This window comes from Haemorhous mexicanus, chromosome 13 (genome assembly GCF_027477595.1).
Source record: "Haemorhous mexicanus isolate bHaeMex1 chromosome 13, bHaeMex1.pri, whole genome shotgun sequence".
Taxonomy (NCBI): Eukaryota; Metazoa; Chordata; class Aves; order Passeriformes; family Fringillidae; genus Haemorhous; species Haemorhous mexicanus.
The window spans coordinates 8,989,060-9,008,754 of NC_082353.1; the positions used below are offsets into that span (position 1 = coordinate 8,989,060).

A 19,695-nucleotide genomic window follows, 5' to 3' on the forward strand; every position below is an offset into this window, starting at 1 on the left:
GTTTGCCGTAGCAAAGCAGGTGCAGCATCAAGGCAGGCAGCCTACAAGGAGGGTCAGCCCAGGAATCATCAGGCAGGACTACACATGGGAAAGGGAACTGGGAAATCAGCTCAGCTCGTGATCTGATCAGCAGGGTCCATGGCCAAGCACAGGCACACCTAAGGTGTAGCTCAGGCAGAGGCTAAACATCCATGGCTGAGCTTAAATGAGGCCCTTGAGCCCATGGGCAGGGGTGTGGGTAGAGATCCCAGGTGAGGCTGGTCAGGCCTGTTAAACCCTATTGGTTCACTCAGGCCCCCTGATATAAGTCAGTGGAACATCCAGACTCATCTTTTCATGCATAAGCAAGAAAGGAAGAGAATTATGATTGTGGTTTGACCTGTGCTGCGTTTTCTGACCCCTGAGTGCCTGATTGCTCAACCATGGTATTACAGTAATGCTGTGTCTACTCATAGTTTATATAAACACAGAATATGTTAAACAACTGACTTATGATGTGATACTTTTGTTTCCACTGAATTCTAGTCCATCTGTGTACTAAAAAATCTCAAGACTTGGAAAGAAGATCTGATATATTCAGTTTTTTCACTAAGTAGTTACAGATACTACCAGAGTATTCTGTATGTATACTTTGACATTTATATTTTATTCCTTTTCTCATTGCAATTAAGCCTCTCTTGGATCTCCAGGCTTGGTTGATACTTCTGTACTTTCTAAATATCTTCTTTACTCATCTTAAGTCTTTAAAGTTCTTTATTCATATGCTGTTCAAATTATGAAAATTAATGCGATCTTGAAGACTTAAGAGTTGCTATAGCAGACTTTCAGGTCCCCTGATTTCTGAGAAAGAGTTTCATCCCTGTCTATTGACAAGCAATTTTTTCTTTTTCATCTTTCCTAGCTGAGGTAATACATAATCTTATCTATATTCTAGGACACAAAGCAGGATGTCAGCAGCATTGCACAATTCCAACAGGCAGTGTGTACTTCTTGGAATAACTCCTGATCGGTATTTTAAGAGTCCAGTTGGCAAACTGTGTATCCCACTCTATAATTTAAAAAAATGCATGATTCTCCTGTTGGCAGAGAGATCCAAAGCATACCAATGTCTACCAACTTCTCACTTGGTAGTGAGAATTTTGGCAGACAGGATCCATTTCAGTGCTTCACACAAAGGGTTTGAGCCCAGCAGATTGCTGAGCAGTTACTGTTGCTTCCGTGGTGCTGTCTGACCAGGGCTAGAAGCACATGAGTAACAACAGGCTTCGTTCCAGGTGACAAGGAGGAATTAGAAGTTAAGGGCTGGGTCAGCCCAGGAGCCCATCTAGCTCAGTATCCTATTGTGAAGAGTGCGCGAGACTGGGTGCCCTGCAAGAGGGAAACACTTTTCAGCTTTTTCTTACAAATCCTATTTCCTTCACTCCTCTTCTGTAGAGAACCACAGTGGGCAAGACAACTGCATAAAAGTTAGCAATTAATGTTTTATGTAAGATAAAAGGGATCAGATCTTGCTGATAAAAACAGTGTGGCTTCAGTGCCAGTTATTTCTGCTGAGGATATTACCTAAAAATTTTGCACTGGAAGAATAGTCTAAATGAAGACATTACTCAGTAGCCATATCAGACTTCATAATCTGTCTTTATTTTATGTCTTCTAGCAGATCATAGCACTGCTCTGTTTCTAGTCTGACACTTTGTTTTGATTTTAATAAACCTAATATGAATTAAAATAGCAGGTGCATAGCAACACCTCTTTTGAACAAGTGTTTGATGCTAATAACCATGTTAAGCAAGACTTTGCTGAGCCATGGCTTTCATCTCAGTCTGTACAATATATATGAGATGAAAAACCACTTAACCCCTTAGCTTCTGGCTTAAGGAATGTGAAAACCATGTACCAAATCAATAGAAAAAAATGATAAATTCGGGAAGCTATGAGAGGTCGTTTGGAAAATAAGAATGATTCAATGTGATCAGTTGACTAATGTCACTGTACTCTGTATTTTTGGTATAATGCTGCCCACACTGGAAAACCTGGATGTGGTCTGAGAATACACTAATGTGTGTAAAAGGAACCAAACACTACAGAGAAGGACTCTTACCCAGTATAAAAATGAAACAAGAATCTGGACACAGACACAAGCAAACTGTAGTTACACCTAAGGGAAAATTGAGGACTCACTAAGTGAAAGGGTTAAGGGAGGGATTATAAGAATGAAGTCCAGGCAGCTAGTGGATTCAATTCCTAGAGATGGTTGGGAGAAGGAAAAAGCTGCATATCTTTGTCTCTCGTAATTGCTTTGTTCATTACCCTCCTAAATCCCCAAAACAAACAACAAACAATCCAAGCCTTCCCTTCACACAGATACAGATATTACAAAGGTTCCACTTGTATAAACCACTCTTGTCTATTTCTGTGCTTTTTTAACATTTATCCTCTTACCAGGTTGAAGGTCAACAGAACTCACAAAGAAAATGTTGTAATGTGTTTTGCTAGCAAACTAGTACTTTACTGCAGACACATGCTGTATCAGACTGTTAGAGCAGACTTCATATTTAACCTGAGTCCAGTTTAGAATTCTGAAAAGACAGCTTGGTTGAACCCAATGATTTCAAAGGTCTTTTCCAAGTTAAATGATTCTATGATTCTGTGTTTCTGCTACAACAGCTTCAGTGTATCATTTAGTCTTTCTTCCAGCTTCTGGGGCAAACCCTATATACTCCATTATTATCTTACACAGCACATAATATGAATTCCCTGCATTGCTGAAGTTTCCAGTTTCTCCATGACTCTGGAACATTTATAATGTCTCATATCTTAGCACACATCACAGTTGAGATGGCCATGATATACAGAGTATTCCAATGCAATTTCAGCAGGCTTTAGGCATTCACCCATACACAGTAACACCATACTCAACAGAAGGCTTCAGGAGCCTGCCCATACAGAGGAACATCATTTCAGAAGGCTGCAAATACCTGCTTACTCTTTAGCCCAACCTTTTATACCCCTCATGTTTGTGTATTGCACCTGTGTGCCCTCTGTTCCCTTTGGTGGTTGGTCAGTGCCCCTGGGCACTCCATGGCTCATTGCTGGCAGTGCTGCTCACCTGACCTACTCAGTTGTAGCCCATTGGGGATGAGCTGCAGCCCCATTCCCAATTACCACAAACTGTACCTACAGCCTCACTGAATCATCAGACCTGCACCTTCTCATAGGAAACACCAGCAAAATGGCAGATATTAAGGGGAAATCCAACACACATGGCAGAATAAGAAGGATTTCTAAAAGCTGCTTATTAAATTCTGGGGTTTTTTGAAAGATTGTTGGGTCTTGGTTATGACTTTGTGTTAGAGGCATAATTGCATTAACTCTCAACAAGGAAACAGAATTTCCTTTTTCTTGATTTAGTCTCAGTTTGGACGAAGCTGTTAATAGGCTGAGTTCTGCAGAAGCGTCTGTGATTCCAGTGAATCCAGACACAATGAATGCATATTTTACATTAGTAAACCTGACTATTTTAAGTCAGTGAGCCTAAGCTGTGTGGCATAATTGAATGAGCCTCAGGTTGCTTTGTCAAAACATTCTTTAATTGCTGGGTTTTAGGATTATTGGATTAGAAGATTAGATGGAATGCCTGGAAATCTTACATTGGAGCATCCAGTAAAGTAAGACTTCTCATAAATCTGAGGTATGATGTATCTATAAACCTCACAGTTTGTATAGGTTCTTTTAGCAATTGTTAAAAATACTTTCGTGATAGGACAATATGGACATATTAACTTTGTTTTCTCTGACCCTTCTTTTTAAACACACTTTTAATATTAAGGAACTTTTCTTCATGACAATCAGTTGTCAGCTTCCATGTAGCCAGGGTGCTAGAGCTGCTCTGAGCTTAGTCTGTGCATCATACCACTTCCTTGTCCATAGGATCTAAAGGAATCCTGATACCAACCAGACACTGCATGGCATCCACCTTGCAATGTGTGCATATTACTTAATTACATCATGATCAGTAAGCACAGCTATGTTTTTTAATGGCAGTCTTACAGGACTTACTCTGTTGTCAAGTCAGTCTGTGTTGTACAAACAAGAGTCACAACATGGTGCATTACAGGTGCTCTTCTTCTCAGAGCAATATCAAGTGTGGAGTCTTCAAACATGGCACACAGAAAGTTATTCCATTGTTCCAGCTTATCTCATTTCCAGGGAACACTTTGTACTTCACTCCTTAAAGTTTCTGTCATCAAGATTTTTCCAACTGCTGGTGCTCCCCCTGCTTGGTTCCACATGTCACATTCTGCACATACCAGCTATGAAAACCACAAGTATATGTGTGTACAAGTAGAAAAGCAGTGGCTCAGAGATAAATAGATGACCAGATAGGAAGGGAAACTTCAGGCCACTGTTCAAGTCCCCCTTAAGAAAAATGCTATGAAGTTGGTCATGTCAGTATTGAACAGAACTGTCTGGTAAATTCTGCTGGAGGTTTTGAAGCCATAGGTTTAGAGTCTGGATGTTTCAAATGGGACAATTAATGTAACAGTACTGTGTCCCTCTTTCCTGAGATGTTTTTATAAGTATTAGGAAGCTGACTTTTAGTTAGGGAAGATCTTTTGCCAGCCTGGCCTGAGCCTGATGGCAGGGATTGCTCTCTTCAGGTTCTGTTTTCCCACATTTCCCACCAGTGTAGCTATACTGTCTTCAAAGAAATCCCCCGGTTTAATTCAGATCAGAATACAGCCTTGAACTACCTGTCCTCCTGAAGCACTTATTTCTGTGAGACAAAGCAGCAGAACTCCTACACAGAAAGCTACAGCACATAGCCTGTAAATAGGGACAGAAGGGGGCATGACCCACTTCCCACCCCATGCCCACCCTATGCCCTCACAGTAACTATAAACTGGAGGCCTTGAAATCTCTGGCCTCTCTGAATTGCTCTCATGGGTAATATTATCCCCAAAGAGCATTATACCAGCCACACATGATTTGGGGGTCACTAGAACTGATGCTAACTTTATGTTAGATTTTTTTTTTACTTCTTTGCCTCTTGAAAGACACACAAGACACAGTCCTAAAGGTTTTTATATTATCAGGAATTTACAAAAAGAGAGAAAAGTGTGGAAAGTTCTATAGTAAGTGTGTGAATCCTGCCATTTGGATTATAGAAATACTTTTGTAATCAAAAATATCCTTGCCAGAAACAGTTTCAGGTTTCTTTGGTATTTATAAATCCTTTGCTAAACAAAGTAAAAATGAATGATAAACAAAATCGAGTTTCCTTTGAGCCTGATGTTCTTGCAGCTGCACTCCACTTTTAAGAGTAACCTATTAGCAATTAATTTAGAATGACACTGGCAAGCAGTCCCCAGACTTTAATTAATATCTCTTTGACAAGCTCATAATCTTTCTAGTTAATAAAGTCTCCCTTAAATTAGTTTAACTCTTATTTCACTTACCGTTGTAAGGAATCAGCATCAAATCTAGGGTACTTAACAGTACTTTCTCATTCAAATGTCTTCAGAAGGAGAAGTTATAGTTAGATTTTACAGAGTAGAAAAAGTATTTGATGAAGGTCACCCTCAATCCAGTGGCAGTGCTGGAAAGAAAATCTAGGTTCCTGCATGACCTTCTGTTGTGCAATTGATTAAGCAATGGTGCTGTCTCCTGTCTTAGTCTCTTGCAAGGAAAGGATTAAATTCTGATTCCAAGCTACAAGATTGATTCTTTTCCTTTATGCCAATATCAAGATCTTAGAAAGCTACAGTATAGTACTGTAAGTATAATATAGTGAGTCATTGTAAAAATTACTTGAATAGTAAGTATTAGTATAGGACAACATAAGGAACAACTTCTTATTTAATTTTAAGGTCTTAATATACTTCTGAAAACTTTGCCTTTAAAATTCTGTGTCAGTTTTACCCATATGTCTGAAATGCAGAACCAATCTACACGAGAACCTTATCCAGCCACGTTACCATGTCCTGTGGAATAAGAGATAATACTGTGAACTGGAAAAGATGCTGAGATAAAATCTCTTTTGATCTCTTGGTTAGTCAACAACTTCTATGTAAGTGTAATGAAATGTGCTATATGCATGCCTGTTGCATATGTGTATTATGAGAAAAAAAAATTAGCTGTAATGGGGTAATTTTTGATACATAAGATCACATCAACCTACCTTTCTTTCTACTTTGCCTGCAAAATAAACTGAGGTGCACAAATTACTGTCAGGCTGAGTCTGATAGGTTTTTTCAGAATTGAGAAGATTCCAACTTCCAGATTGTAAAGTTCTAAACTGATTAAATCTACAAAGAAGGAGATCTTCTCATTTTAAAGGTAATCAGTGTTTTGTATCTAACAACTGTAAGAAATATCTGTGTAAGCATTAATGACTCTGCTGTAATGTACTGCCAAGGGAGACTGAAGTAGGATCTTTTTTGAAGGTAATTTTTGCCAGGTGAGGATATTACAGCCTTAATTCGCTGATTCACAGGAATGGCTTGTTTATTTTTCTTGTATGATGAAGCTTGAAGTGAAAATGGGGTATGAAAAAACCAAGATTTGCTTGTTAGTCTCCTTCATCTTAAATAAATGTAAAAGCTTAATTTAAAAATCTCTCTCATTAGCAAGGACTAAGATAATTAAGATGGCTGAGAAAGGTCAGTTATATATGCAACTTAATTGGAATCCCAAGGCCAGGAGACATCTCACCATCTCTAGAAGTCATGAGCAGTCTATGCACTCCAGAAGTACTTCTCTAGAATACATAAAACTGAAAATAGCATGTCCCAAACACTCCTCAGAAGAAGTTCTGGTAGCAATAGGCATGAGCCTCTACCACTGCCTTAGAATAGTAACTTTGTACAAAGAACTTATTTTATGTTGCTTCTTTGTTTTTTCCCTCTTCTTAACAGGGGGAAAAAGAAAAGAGATTAAATAGATATTAGCTAGTGAAAAAAAGTACAAAAATGTTTTCAATCAGTAGCATATACTTCAGCTGAATTTCTACAATTTTTCCTTAAGCACTTGCTGCCCCTCTCAGTATTGACATGCTGAACCAGAGGCCTTATTGCTATTCCTGTGTTTCTGTGGCAATGATAATTCCATCCCTGAAGTCACAAATCAGAAAACAGTTTCTTCCAATGAAACAGCAAATGAAACACAACAAGATCATCCTCCTTTCTCATGCGTGTAACTGTAAAAAGTTTCTGTGGTCGGAATGTGGCTCTGATTACATTTCTCTATCCCAAAATAAACATGGTGGAAAAGAAAAGGATATAGGGAGGGGGGGAAAGCCTGTCACTGGGCCTCCCTCAGGAAACCTCACAAGATCTACTGTCTGTCTGTGCAAGCCATGGAAGAGCCAAGGAAGTGATCCCAGCTTGGTGGTCTTATTCTTAATTAAAACAAATGAGGCTCTTTCAGCTGTTGCAGATAAATATTTGATGAAAAAAGACAGGAACAGATGTCGAAAAACTGGTAAATAAAGAATAAGACCAGAAGAGCAAATGTTACAACAGTATTTTATATTTTTTAAAAAAATCACTTTACAGATTTCTGTCAAATATCTATTTTTACTAAGATCATTCCATAAGTGGGATGACATTTTTTTTTTCCTTTACAAAGTAGAATTAAAATCAAAATGCATATAGATAGTGAAAAATTTTTAAGTCAACTCATTGCACATTAGAGGGTTAAAGTAAGCATTAGTTCTTGGGCCACTGATGAGACAGAAGACTTCAAAGTAATTTGTACACTTCCATGAGAGTTTATGTTGATTCTAGAGTCATTAGTAGAGTTTTGCTCCATAATTTATGTTAAGGATGCACAGTGAGAAGGTGCCTAGAAAAATACAATAGCAGCATCCTTGTTGCAATAATCTGTCAAAATATTTGTAAGTCCCATCCTTTATGAATGGTTTATTTTGTGCAGTGAATTCAACCTTTTCCTGTAGTTGCAGTTCTACTTATGAGTACATATGGATCTAACTTTAAAGTTCACCTTGCTCTCAGTGGGGTTTTTTACAGGATGAACTCCAAAGGTCCCTTTCCATTTCAGTTACTCCATATCTTGAGAGCATGGAGTCCAAATTAGTTTACCTTTCAGCAGAGGCATTTATAGCATTTTATGAAAAAAACTGATAGAATTGAAGTAACTTAAAGGTAGGCCATAAAAGAAAGCTGAGTCATTAAATAGAGGAAAAATCTCAGTAGCTGGCTCTTTCAACATTAACATCTTCATTGTTAGCACCACATTGGTATTGCCTGCTAGTTTAACGTCTGGTCTTGCCATTCAAAAAAAAAATTCCAAAAAGGATGTTTCCATTGAGTCCAATGTAAATTAAACATCTGAATGTGAAAGAACTGATTTTATAAGGAGGCCTTACAAAACTACTGAGAGAGTGTGAACCACAGGAGTTTCAATGATAATATTTTAAAATAATATAGTGATTTGGGTCACCAGAAGCTGGATAAATTGGAATAATCTGAATTCTAGAAATGTATATACTGGAGTTAGGAGTGAATGGAGACCTGAAATATAAACCTGACTGTGAAGATGGTTGAGAAGAAAAAGTAAACAGTTGATAGACTGCACTGCATCAGGGTCCACATGGGATGCTACAGAGCTGGAGTCCCACAGTAGGCACAGGTGAAAGAAGAACAACATCCAGAGACATGAAATGAAAGTTAACAGGTTTAGATGAGAGATGAGGAACAAATTTTAAAAAATGAGGAAAAGAAACCTTAGATTGTAACAAACTTTCCATGACGGGAGGAAATTAAATCAGCTAGAATTCTAATGACAAGTTAAATTGAGAAGTATGGTCCTTTATAAAAACTACGAGGATTTGTAGTTTGCAGAAAGTTGAGATGAATGATCATAATTGTCTCTTCTAATTATCTTTTCTGGCCACAGCACCTGCAAATTTGTAGTGTTCAGCATAGCATTGTATCCTAGTCCTCTAGAGGTTTTCTGAAGCTGACACAAAACTCCTAATCCACAGGTCCTGCAAAAGACCTTCCCTTTCCATTGTTGCAAAATTCAGACAAAACCAGGTAGTCTCAAGTGCACTTGATAGTCTCAAGTGCACACCAACGAGGCAGGTAGCTTTAAATTTGAGGATCAAACATAAAGAACTCAATAGCAGCCTTGCTTGGTGCCAATTTACTTGTGATCTGACCGAGCCAATCTGAACCCAACAAGCTCCCAGAGATAACAGTGTGTCAATTTTCCATTTCAAAGCCAGCATGATAACTAAAAGCTTACAGATGTATCACATGGAAATCAGACTTGCAGCTAGCAGCAAACTTTCTGATAAAGGCCGAAGCCTAATTCTGTTGAAGTCAATGACAAACCCCAGCAGATTTCAATAGAGGTTGAGTGAGGCTCAAGGTGAGAAACAACATTGAGAACAGTTGTAATCAACTCAGTCCCCAGTTGGGACAGAAGAAATGTGAGAGGATTTTTTTGTCGAGCAGTGCCCGAGATGAGAATTCACAAAGAGTGCATTGCAAGGATCTGTGACACTGAGAATTTTAAGGGACCCTTGCAGAAACTGATAGGATTTGGCAAGGTCAGCTTGTCCCCAGTTAGCCTGGTATTGCCATGCCCAATGAGCACTTTCATGGAACCTGACAGCAGTTACCCTCTTCATTTAGTCCCAAGCAATCTCCAGACTGTCAACAGAAGCTACAGCCAAACTGTTGTGCTGGAGCATAAACACACAGAGTGTGGCTGATGAAGCAATAAATAAAATGAGTGGGCAGAGCAGGGGCACCAACTTTGCCTCTTCTTTTTAAGCAAGTGTTGTGAGAACAGCAAAATGTCGTCACGTGTATGGCATGGCCAGTGCAAGACATGAGAGAGGCAGGGAGTAGATCCACATCTGCCTCTGTATGTCTCTGACACTGGCTGCAGCTAGAATGTGATTCAGTCTCAGATCAACAAGCAGTGGCTACTCTGGTTCCCATGCATCAGTTGCAAGAGAAGCTCAAAATACCTATACACTAGTTCTCTGCTACTGGAGCAATCTCCAAGCAGCATTGTCATTCACACAGGCAGAAACTGAGCAATTTTTTTAAGGAACTTCACCTCTGTTTTTCAGAGTGCAAAGGAAATGGATGGAGACATGTCTGGTATTCCTAATCATAAGTGACATGTTTTATAGAGATCTACTTCTGTAAAGACTTCTGTGATGGGTGAGAAAGAAGCAAAGAAGAAAAAGAATTTTTTCTCCAATTTCTTGTTAAAAAAAGTTTAAGGAGAAGGCTCCAAAATAATATTCACTCCTTTGTGTCCATTACAGATCAGGGTAAAGTAGACAAAAATGAAAATACTTTCCAAGGTTATGCTACACAGTCAGGATTTAAACTCAGAACTTCTGAATACGACCCCAGTGCCTGAGCCACACATTCATTTTCTTCTCTGTATTCCCCCACAATCTTAGGCCATGTGGCCACTGTTGGTGAAATGAAAAACAGGTGCAGATCCATGAACAGATGGGAGACCAGCCCTGGCGGATCTCTGGAGGATAATACAACGTTGTTTTTCAGCAAAGAGGATTCCAAAGAACCACAGAGGCAGCACCCCTGCCCTAAAACTAAAGCTGCTCTGTCTCGCACTAAATGTTATCTCCACCAGCCCAGCAAGTGGGAGTTTTGAGGAATGGTCTGTTGTCTATCAGCAAAGGACACTGCCTCACTGATCTCTCAGATTTGCAATATTGACATCTCTGTTTTTCAGGCATGCCTATAAAGATTGTAGAAGACTAATTGCAATTCCATTCCTAGCAGTAACTGCAGCCAATGTTTCTAAGTTGCTGGAACATGAAATTTCTTCCCTTGAGTAGACATCTTTGGAATGTCTAACTCTCAAAAAATGCCATTAGCCGTATGCAGCATCTTTCTCTGGGAAAATCACTAGTGGTGTGGGACAAATCTCCAGGTAAGATGAATAATATATTTGTTCTGGATCTTTAAGGAGAGATCTACTTTTAATTTCCAGTTCATGGGGAGCTGATGGCTTATTCCACAACAAGTGGTTAAACAAAGAACTTGGACTGCTTTCTTAATGGGAGAGTGATGGTGGATTACTAATAGTGCAATTGCCTGTGCCTAAGCACAGGATGGAGTGCAAATTATTCCCTGCCTTGTGTGACCCACAGTTACTGCCCCTGGAAGACACATTTCCTCTCCATGTGGCACCTGACACATCAGAGGAGGCAGGGCAGTCCTCCCTTGGCACAGAGAACCACCCAAAAGGAAAGTACATGCAAGAGGACAGGGGGTGTTTCTTAGGATCATAGAGTAGTTGGGATTGGACAGGACCTTTAAAGGCCTTCTAGTCCAACCCTCCTGGCTGTGAGCAGAGACATCTTCATCTGAATAAGGTTGCTCAGTGCCCCATCCTACTTGACCTTGAAGATTTCCAGGGATGGAGCACCTATCACCTCTCTGGGAAACCTGTTCCAGTGTTTCACCACCCACATGGTAAAAAATTTCTTGGTTTTATCTAGTCTAAATCCACCCTCTTTTAGTTTAAAACCATTCCCTTTGTCCTGTTGCAACAGGTCCTACAAACATTTCATTGTAGATACTACTGGGTCCAGCCTTCTCATTGTTTTTTGGTTTGGTTTTATTTTGTGCAAAAACACTCCTGTAGTGCTGTGTCCAAAAGAGATTATTTGTCCTTGCTAAAGCTGCTTTTACAGCAAAAATGCCTGTCTACTGTGCCAAGACATTTGAAGACAACCTGTATCCTTAGACTCTGTTTGGGGCACAAGACCTGATTTGAAAAAGTTGGCCAAAACCACACTGCTGATGTGCATGTATTCTGCTCAACTGTGATTCAGTCATTGGGAAAATCTCTCTTGTCCAAGTGTTAGTCAGGTTGTGGAGAGAGACATTCTTCACTGATGACACATGCAGGATTAAACAACAAAGACCACCCAGGACACTGGGAATTTCAAATTTCTTGGCCTCAGTTTCTCTGATTTGTTCTTCCCAGCTTCATGTGTGCTCTTTGAGACAGAAAAGAGCATTTCCTTCATTTTGAACTAATATTTGTCTTCCAGTGAAACATTTGTGAAAGCAGCTGGTCCCAGAGGCGGAAGGTTCCAAACTCCCATTTTGGAGCCAAGTACGTACATTATGGAGTCAGTCATGACACCCCTTTATAGAGAACAGACAATGAGTTTTGGATCTTCTGAGTACCTTTTCTCCCTGCAGATAAGTTCCCTTCCCCCATTCTTTTGGAAACATCTCAGGCTGTATTGGAAACAGAGGATGTAATTTATTTTTATCGCCTTCCCTGTCAAACTGGCCAACTGCCACAGGGTTCTGCTTTCAGATGTAGCAAGAGGCAGGAGAATCACAATGAAGAACCATTCATTTCAGTGGCTCCTCCTCTGTTTCCTTATCTCATTTTGAGGCTACCTACTGTGCTGTCTTATCACTCTTTCTAATCCTGCAAAACTTCTCTGCAACTTGACCCCTCTGCAGAAAGAGCTGACCTGCTTAGACCTCCGTGCTTCTCCTCTCCTGTTCCCATGCCCACAGAGCGCGGTGCTCCTTCCTTTGTTACTGCGGGGCTCCTCTTTCACTGCCTTACCCCTCACTCCTCTTTTCCCTAGCTCATGACGCTGCCTTGCATTTCCTTGCTGAATGTACATACAGCTGTGTGGGCTCCTCGGGAATGCGCAATTCCTCACTGTCCAGCCTGCCCTTTGATGTCTGCTGAGGAAGGATACATCTTCTTTTCCATCTCTTCACATGTGCCTATTAATTACTCTCTTCAGAGGAACTGTTTACTGACTATCACTCTGTTTACAGTTGAATACAGCTAAACATTTGGTCTTCACAGTTCCCCTCTTCTACACCACCCACCCAGTTTCTTCTCAATTGTTGCAAAATAGATGTCTCCAAATCTCTTTATGAAGGCACAGATACAACGTACTTATGTTCCACACCCAGCCTCCTGCTCTAAAATACTGGGTTTGCCTCACTTGCAGGGCAGTAGGGAAAGAAGTTATATTGATGTTTTTCTCTTCAGGCCTCTAACAGAAAAGAAGCATTGAAGCTTTTGCTCCACAGATTCCTACCTTGGGTGCTGTAGAAAACCCAGAAAGATCTGCAAGCGTCCGACTCATGACCTGTGAAGAAATAATACAAACCCAGTATGAGGTACAGAGGTGTGCCCACTGAAATGAGAAGGGCTATCCTATGCATAAACTGTGCATATGTATTTGTGACATCAAGGCCCTTGGGCAAAGGGAATTTTAATAGTCTGGGGAGGAAAAAATTACTCTAGCAAATGTGCAGAAAAGTTGTATGGTTATAATGTAGCAGTTCAGATCTCAGATGAAAATTCCTTCAGATTTCCTCCTTATTCCATATGGAGCTTAAAATATTACTAAATAATATGAAATAAATTAAAAACAAATGTGGGATAGATTATGGGTTTTTTTCCAATGAACAGATTATTGTCTATCATAGAATCATGGAATGGTTTGGGTTGGAAGGGACTGACTTCAGACCCCCCTGCTATGGACAAGGACACCTTCCACTAGACCAGGTGGCTCAGAGCCCCATCCAGGCTGGCCTTGAGCACTTCCAGGGACAGGGCATCCACAGCTTCTCTGGGCAACCTGTGCCAGTGCCCAGCCAGCCTCACAGGGAAGAATTCTTTCCTCATATGTAATCTAAACCTGCCCTCTGTCAGTTTAAACCCATTACCCTTTGTCTCGTGTCCTTGAAAAAATCCCTCTGCAGCTCTCCTGTGGCCCCTTTAGGCACTGGAAGGTGCTGTAGGGTCTCCCCAGAGCCTTCTCTTCTCCAGGCTGAGCAAACTCAGCTCTCAGCCTGCCTGCACTGGAGAGCTGCTCCAGCTCTTCTCTTGGTGGCAGAGGCAGTTGCTGCTTGAACTGATTGAGGCAGCCCCAGCACTGGGCCTGGAAGGAACAGAAGCTTTAAACTTACAACCCACAGTTTGCAGACCATCTCTCATGCAACAGAAATAGGGATGGGGTGGGGCAGGGAAGGGCCAGGGAAGGAAGTTCAGGAAGGCCTGTGGAAGGACACACAAACCAGCTCAGTTTGCAGAGCCCTCCAGCTGAAAAGTGGAGGGGTACAGAAACATGGGAATGAACCTGTGTGCAGTTAATTTTCATCAGTCATCCCAGATAGGAAAAACAGCCACAGCAGAAAAACAGACGGCAAAGCCTGACGTGTCAATTTTGGTGTCATTCACACTTTTCCCTGATGCTCCTGTAAATGCAGAATCTGCATTTATATCCAAAACACTTTTTAATGAGTGCTTTATTGACACATTTGTTCTACTTCTATATAACAGGATAATGATGAACAGCTGGCTACAGATAATGACAGGCACTAATTTATATTGGGTTCCTACCTTCAGACTCTGTAGGCTGTTACCTTTTTTTTCTTTAAATTTTTAGCATTCTCGCCCTCTGTTGTACTTGCATTTTATGATGCTCACATTTACTATTCTTGTGTGCTAGGAAACGAATAAGCATTTTAAAAGCTTTATGTTTAATTACATTTTCAGCTATTAATTAGACACATGAACAAATTAAATGTACATTTAATTAAATGTTACCCATTTAAACGGGTAAACTGGAAGAAGAGTCCATCGACTTTAAAACCAATATTGTGTGCATTTATCTTAATTAGTCAGGTAGTGTTAGGGATTAATGAACTTTAACTGTTCTAGTCATAATCAGATGCGTTAGCATTTGTGTCTTTGTGGCACACAGAAGAGGAGTTCAGATGGGAGTTCTCTCCTGCTATGTATTGTACAAACAGAATGGGAGGTGCATCTGCAAGACTTTCTTTGTCACCTTGAAAAGGAAATACTGATTATTTAGCTTTTGCAGGTGTGAACTGAACATTCAAATCATCCAAAACTTTCCCCTACCTTGTCATTTCATATTTACACCCAGGAGATTTCTCTTCCACTGAGTGGCCATTCAGCATCTTGAGAAGTGGATCCTCATTCTGGCACATCCAGGTTCTAGTCTGAGCGAATAAAGCTCATGAGGAAATATTAAGCCCACAAATGTCCTAAAGAACTCACCTGACTGTGAAAGCAGTTATTTCAGCAGGCAGAGAAAGTCATTTGGGAGCAGTCTGGAGCACCTGATCTGGCTGTACAGCAAACGATGGGCTATGTGCAACTAGGGCTGGTGATTAATTCCACTTCTGTGATAAACTAATGATTCTGATCATCTCTGCTCATTTTTTGGTGCTGGGAAGTAAAATGTGGAGCCATAGCTCCTCAGATATTTCATTGTACGGATGAGTTTATAACTTTAAGTTTGGAGAATTTATTTTTATAATTGATACACACACATTCAAGGTCATAAAATTTCTTTAGTTGTACTGGACTATCACGAGTATTTCTTTTTCCTTTCTGCCCTCCAGGATAAGTTACAGTCACTATTTTGAGAAAGATTTTTATCTCAACTGGTATAATGTTGTTTGTTGCTTTTTTTTAAAATCAGGTTCTATTTAACAGATACTATTAATTGGATCAAAACATCTTAAAAGTCAGGATTAGGAGAGAATTTATAGGGATTCTGTTTACAGCCCAGACAATTTGCAGTTTCAGAGCCTGGTCTGGACAATTTCTGACTGATACAAACAACCTGAGGAGACTGCAGTGAGCAGCTGAAGTACTGGACGTGCACACGCCATGCTTGTGGTAAGAGTTGAGCAGTTTATTTGTATCTTCACCAAGAAATAAACTCTCCCTGTTTTGCCAAGGCATCCAGGCTGACAGAGGGATTAACTTCAGTAAAACAAATGACGGTGAAACAGTACAAACCAGCTCCCAAATGGCACCTGACTTATCTGCTCTGTGGCAGCACAGAGCTGAGGGGAAGAGGAGGAAGGATTGCAGCAGTCTCCTCTCAGCACCGTTCTCCCCCAGCCTGGGAGACGTTCACCTCCTTGCCCTGGGCAGAGGAGCAGCAGGAAGGCAGGAGCTGGGCCTGCCGTGCCCCAGGGACTCCCCTCCCTGCAGCCCAGGGTGGGGGATGCTCTGGGAGCAGGGAGCCACAGCCTGTGTGCAGAGGCAGGAAGGTGCCAGCCTTCATCCCTGCTGGGCCTGCTGGAGCCCCACTCTTGATATGCTGCCAGGCTTTAAAGTGCTTTAAAGTTTCTTCCTTTCACAGTACGTTTTAGTATCCACAGGCCAGGGGTATTAGGATGCAGGAGGTATTGGTGTTACAAACAAACAGCAAAGTTTACCACCCACTGTCTTGGTTGTCTTCTACACATGGTTCCGTTTTACTTTTGGTCTGCCATGATTTCCAGATGTTGGAGGAAAATGCTTAATTCTTGGGGAAATTTTAATTAATGAAGAATCCATAATCTTTTTAGCAGCAACTACTCAGTAGCTGAAGGAAAAAAAGGTAAAGTAATTTTAAGACCTCCCAATGCTTTAGATTTACAGGAGAGCTTTCCTAAAATATTCCAAATGCTAATTATAGAAGAACTGTTTTCAACAAAGGTATCCCAACATGCATCTCTTCCAGACACATATACACAAAAATCAAATGGGAAAAAAATAAAAGATGGACTTGTGATCAGAAGGTATATGCAAACAGGACAGCGTGTGGTAAAAGAAAGATAAAGGCTGGATTTAGAATTGTTACTGGAGTAAAGTTCAAATTGGGAATGTGTGCTGGGGAAGGCACTGGGCATCTCTCCCACTGCTGTGCTAAAGCCAGGCTAAAAGGCAGCCTGACATGGCTGGGGCTGAGCTCCCCTGGCTTTGTCTCTGTCACAGCCTGACCTGCACTCCGGGTCCCTGAGGTTACCAAGGACAGGCTCGGGAGTCGGAAGTGGTGCTGAGCACAGCAGCTGTGCTGACACCCCGCACTGAACCATCAGCACTGCACACAGACAGAGGAGCTGCATCTTTGATGTGCATGAACTACAGACCTTCCCCCCTGAAGTGCCACAAAACCTACACAGCTGCATCACTCAGTCAGAAGGAACTTGGCACTGAACTTCCCTGCACAAAGGGGCTCAGATCTAGGCAACCTGTCTTCAGGACAGGCAGAGACAGGAGTGAGCTGTACAAGAGGCTGTGCCTGTGAGATCAGCTGCTCCTGGTTTGTGTCTGCCTGTGCAATCCCCTCCCTGCTCTGCAGCAGCACATGCAGCTCGGGCACTGCTGCTCCTCAGGCACTGGGCACTTCTGGCCTGGCTTCACAGGAGCACCAACGCTTCTTGTGCCTGTGCCATGCTCTGCTCCTTGAGAATCTGTCAGGTTTTGTTCTGACAAAGGCAGAAGAGTTCTGCCACTGTTTTTCAAGCAACACATTGCCTGTGAGGAGAGAGAAATTTAAAAAACTCACTGATTTACCATGTTAAAAAAAGATGGCACATTTATTGCTACATAAATGTTATATACATAGTGTTTTCTGTTACATTGACAGAAATTTTTTGAACTTCTTGCTGCTGGTTGGAAAGGTTTATCAGCAATACCTTGAAATTTGACACAGGGTACAAATCTGCAATAAACCAACAATGGAAACTGGAGAACAAGATGAGAAGCAATTCATCTCGGACAATTAGCTCTTACAATACTCCATAGGTACTACACGGTATGCTAGAACCCTACTATGGTCTTACAATGCTATTGTAAATTTCTGATATTAATGAACAGGTTATGGTAAATAACCCTACATTTTTACTACCTAATATAGTAAAATAAAGTAAGAAACTTTTTACTGAAAACTTTTTTTGATTTCAAAAATCTAGAAAGAGTAATATTTAGAATTCAAGAAATTTTCTTACAAGATTATTGTATAAAAGACTAGCTACAGTGAAAAATAAGCCAAATGTTTTTTTCTTTCTATTTTATGAAGGAAAGCTTCTGGGCATACTGCAAAGTCTAATATAGCCAAAAAGACAACAAGCTTAGAAGGAAAAAGGCCAGGCAGTGGCACGTGATCACTTTCACACGTCATAAGCAACAAATTCCGTTTAGCTGATAAACACTGAAATGAAGAACAAGGCCACAGATATAATCAGGTGTTATTTGATGATATATGCAAATTAAAGTAATAGAAATGAGTCCACTAATTCCACAAACTGTTTTGTTAGGAACCATCCAGAACATGAGCTTAAATTCATTAGTTTATTTTATCAATCCATCTTTTGTTCTTTCAAATTAAATGACTTCATAAAAATTATAGTTTTGTTCCTGTTTTGTGTGTGAACCAATTGCCAGTGATGAAAGATGCACTATATAAACAATAGCTCAGACAACCTTGGCTTAGGAAATTTCCTCCCATGGTCATTGCAGTGGAAGACAGTTTCCATGGAAGTTCAAAGGGATTTTAACCATTTCAACACATCTGTGACAAAGGAGTACTTATGGACACTATTCTGGTGGAGAAACATTTAAAGGTTTAATGCTAATATGGCTTGGGACGGGGGTATTTGCATTTGATTCACACTATTTTTCTCCACTGACAAGCCATACAACATGACATGATAGTTAACGTGTACAGGAAGGAAAAACTGGTGACCATTGCTCTTAAGATTCCATTACGTAATAAGCCCACCTTGCTGGTGGTTACATCATCACACTACCTGCCACGGTGAATTCAGGATTTTACTATTCACCAAAGTTACAGCCTGAAAAAAATCTCCTTTGTATTTTAATGCATTTTGTGCTTACATACAGCTAACACTTTACATGTACTATATGTAGTACTTACTGCTCGGAAAACAAAGCAACTCTAACAAAGTAGATTCTCCCCACCCAATTTACACTTCACGTTACAAGCTTTACTATGAAGCCTAGAAGCCTAAAAAGGTTTTGTTTATAATTAGAAAAAAAAAACGTTTGAGGAAAGTCTGAGGGAAAATAAAAATCACTTTTTAAATCCAAGAAATGTTATGGTCACAGTATGGCTCCAGCCTGCAGCCTTCATGAGGCCTCTGAGTGGCTTGAGGCACAGAGCTCAGTATGGAAGGGGAACTGTGACCATAACTGTTCAGATTACCAGAGATCAAAAATAACATAAAAAAAGCTATACCAAGGAATAGTTTCCTATTGCATGGAAAACACTAGTCATATGGCAAAAGGAGAGGAAAGGACAACAAAAGACTTTTCCCTTCCTTTTTTAAGACACTAATAGGTATGCTGGGAATGCTACGGGTCGACGGTTGTCACTGCTTTGTTCTCTGAATGTGAACAGCTTTAGTAAATGCTGGCATTCAGCTGAAATTTTATCAGCTTTTAACATGTTAACTTTTCCCTTTATATGTAGACCTTTACAGTTCCATAACAATAAATAAAATTTGTAGTTACAATGCATTTGTCAATTCAGTTTAGGCACAAGGCAACTTCCACAATGAGTGGAGAGATCACAACAGTCTCTGATTGTGCAGAAGCGACACACTGCTTGCAACAGAATGATATGTTCAGAGTATCTCATGGGCTGAAATTCTGTCTGAAGATCTTGTATCTTCACTCCTGATGCAGGTGTTGACCAGTAGCTTTGATCATAAGATTGCATTTGGGTTTCTTGCTTCAAGTGTTTTCTCCTGTCAGGTTTGTGTCTTCATATAATGTTAGTTGTCTGTGTCCTTGTGAAGAAAGGTCACCTTCTGTGTACCCTACCAATAATTCTGGAATTCTAGAAAGAAATTT

The 19,695-nt window shown here is 40.4% G+C and overlaps 1 protein-coding gene and 1 long non-coding RNA gene across 11 annotated transcripts in view; one reads left to right on the forward strand and one right to left on the reverse strand.

Moving 5' to 3' along the window:
* Positions 1-19,695, forward strand: part of LOC132333305 (uncharacterized) — a 36,380-nt gene that overhangs the window by 16,287 nt on the left and 398 nt on the right. The window contains exon 4 of the long non-coding RNA XR_009488126.1: positions 15,625-15,723. This is a non-coding gene — a long non-coding RNA (uncharacterized LOC132333305). The remainder of the gene's footprint in view (positions 1-15,624; positions 15,724-19,695) is intronic.
* TCF12 (transcription factor 12) overlaps positions 17,399-19,695 on the reverse strand; it is a 161,442-nt gene continuing 159,145 nt past the window's right edge. For all 10 annotated transcript variants that reach the window (XM_059858280.1, XM_059858279.1, XM_059858277.1 and 7 more), the window contains one exon: positions 17,399-19,681. The gene's annotated coding sequence lies outside the window, so the exon portion shown is untranslated. The remainder of the gene's footprint in view (positions 19,682-19,695) is intronic.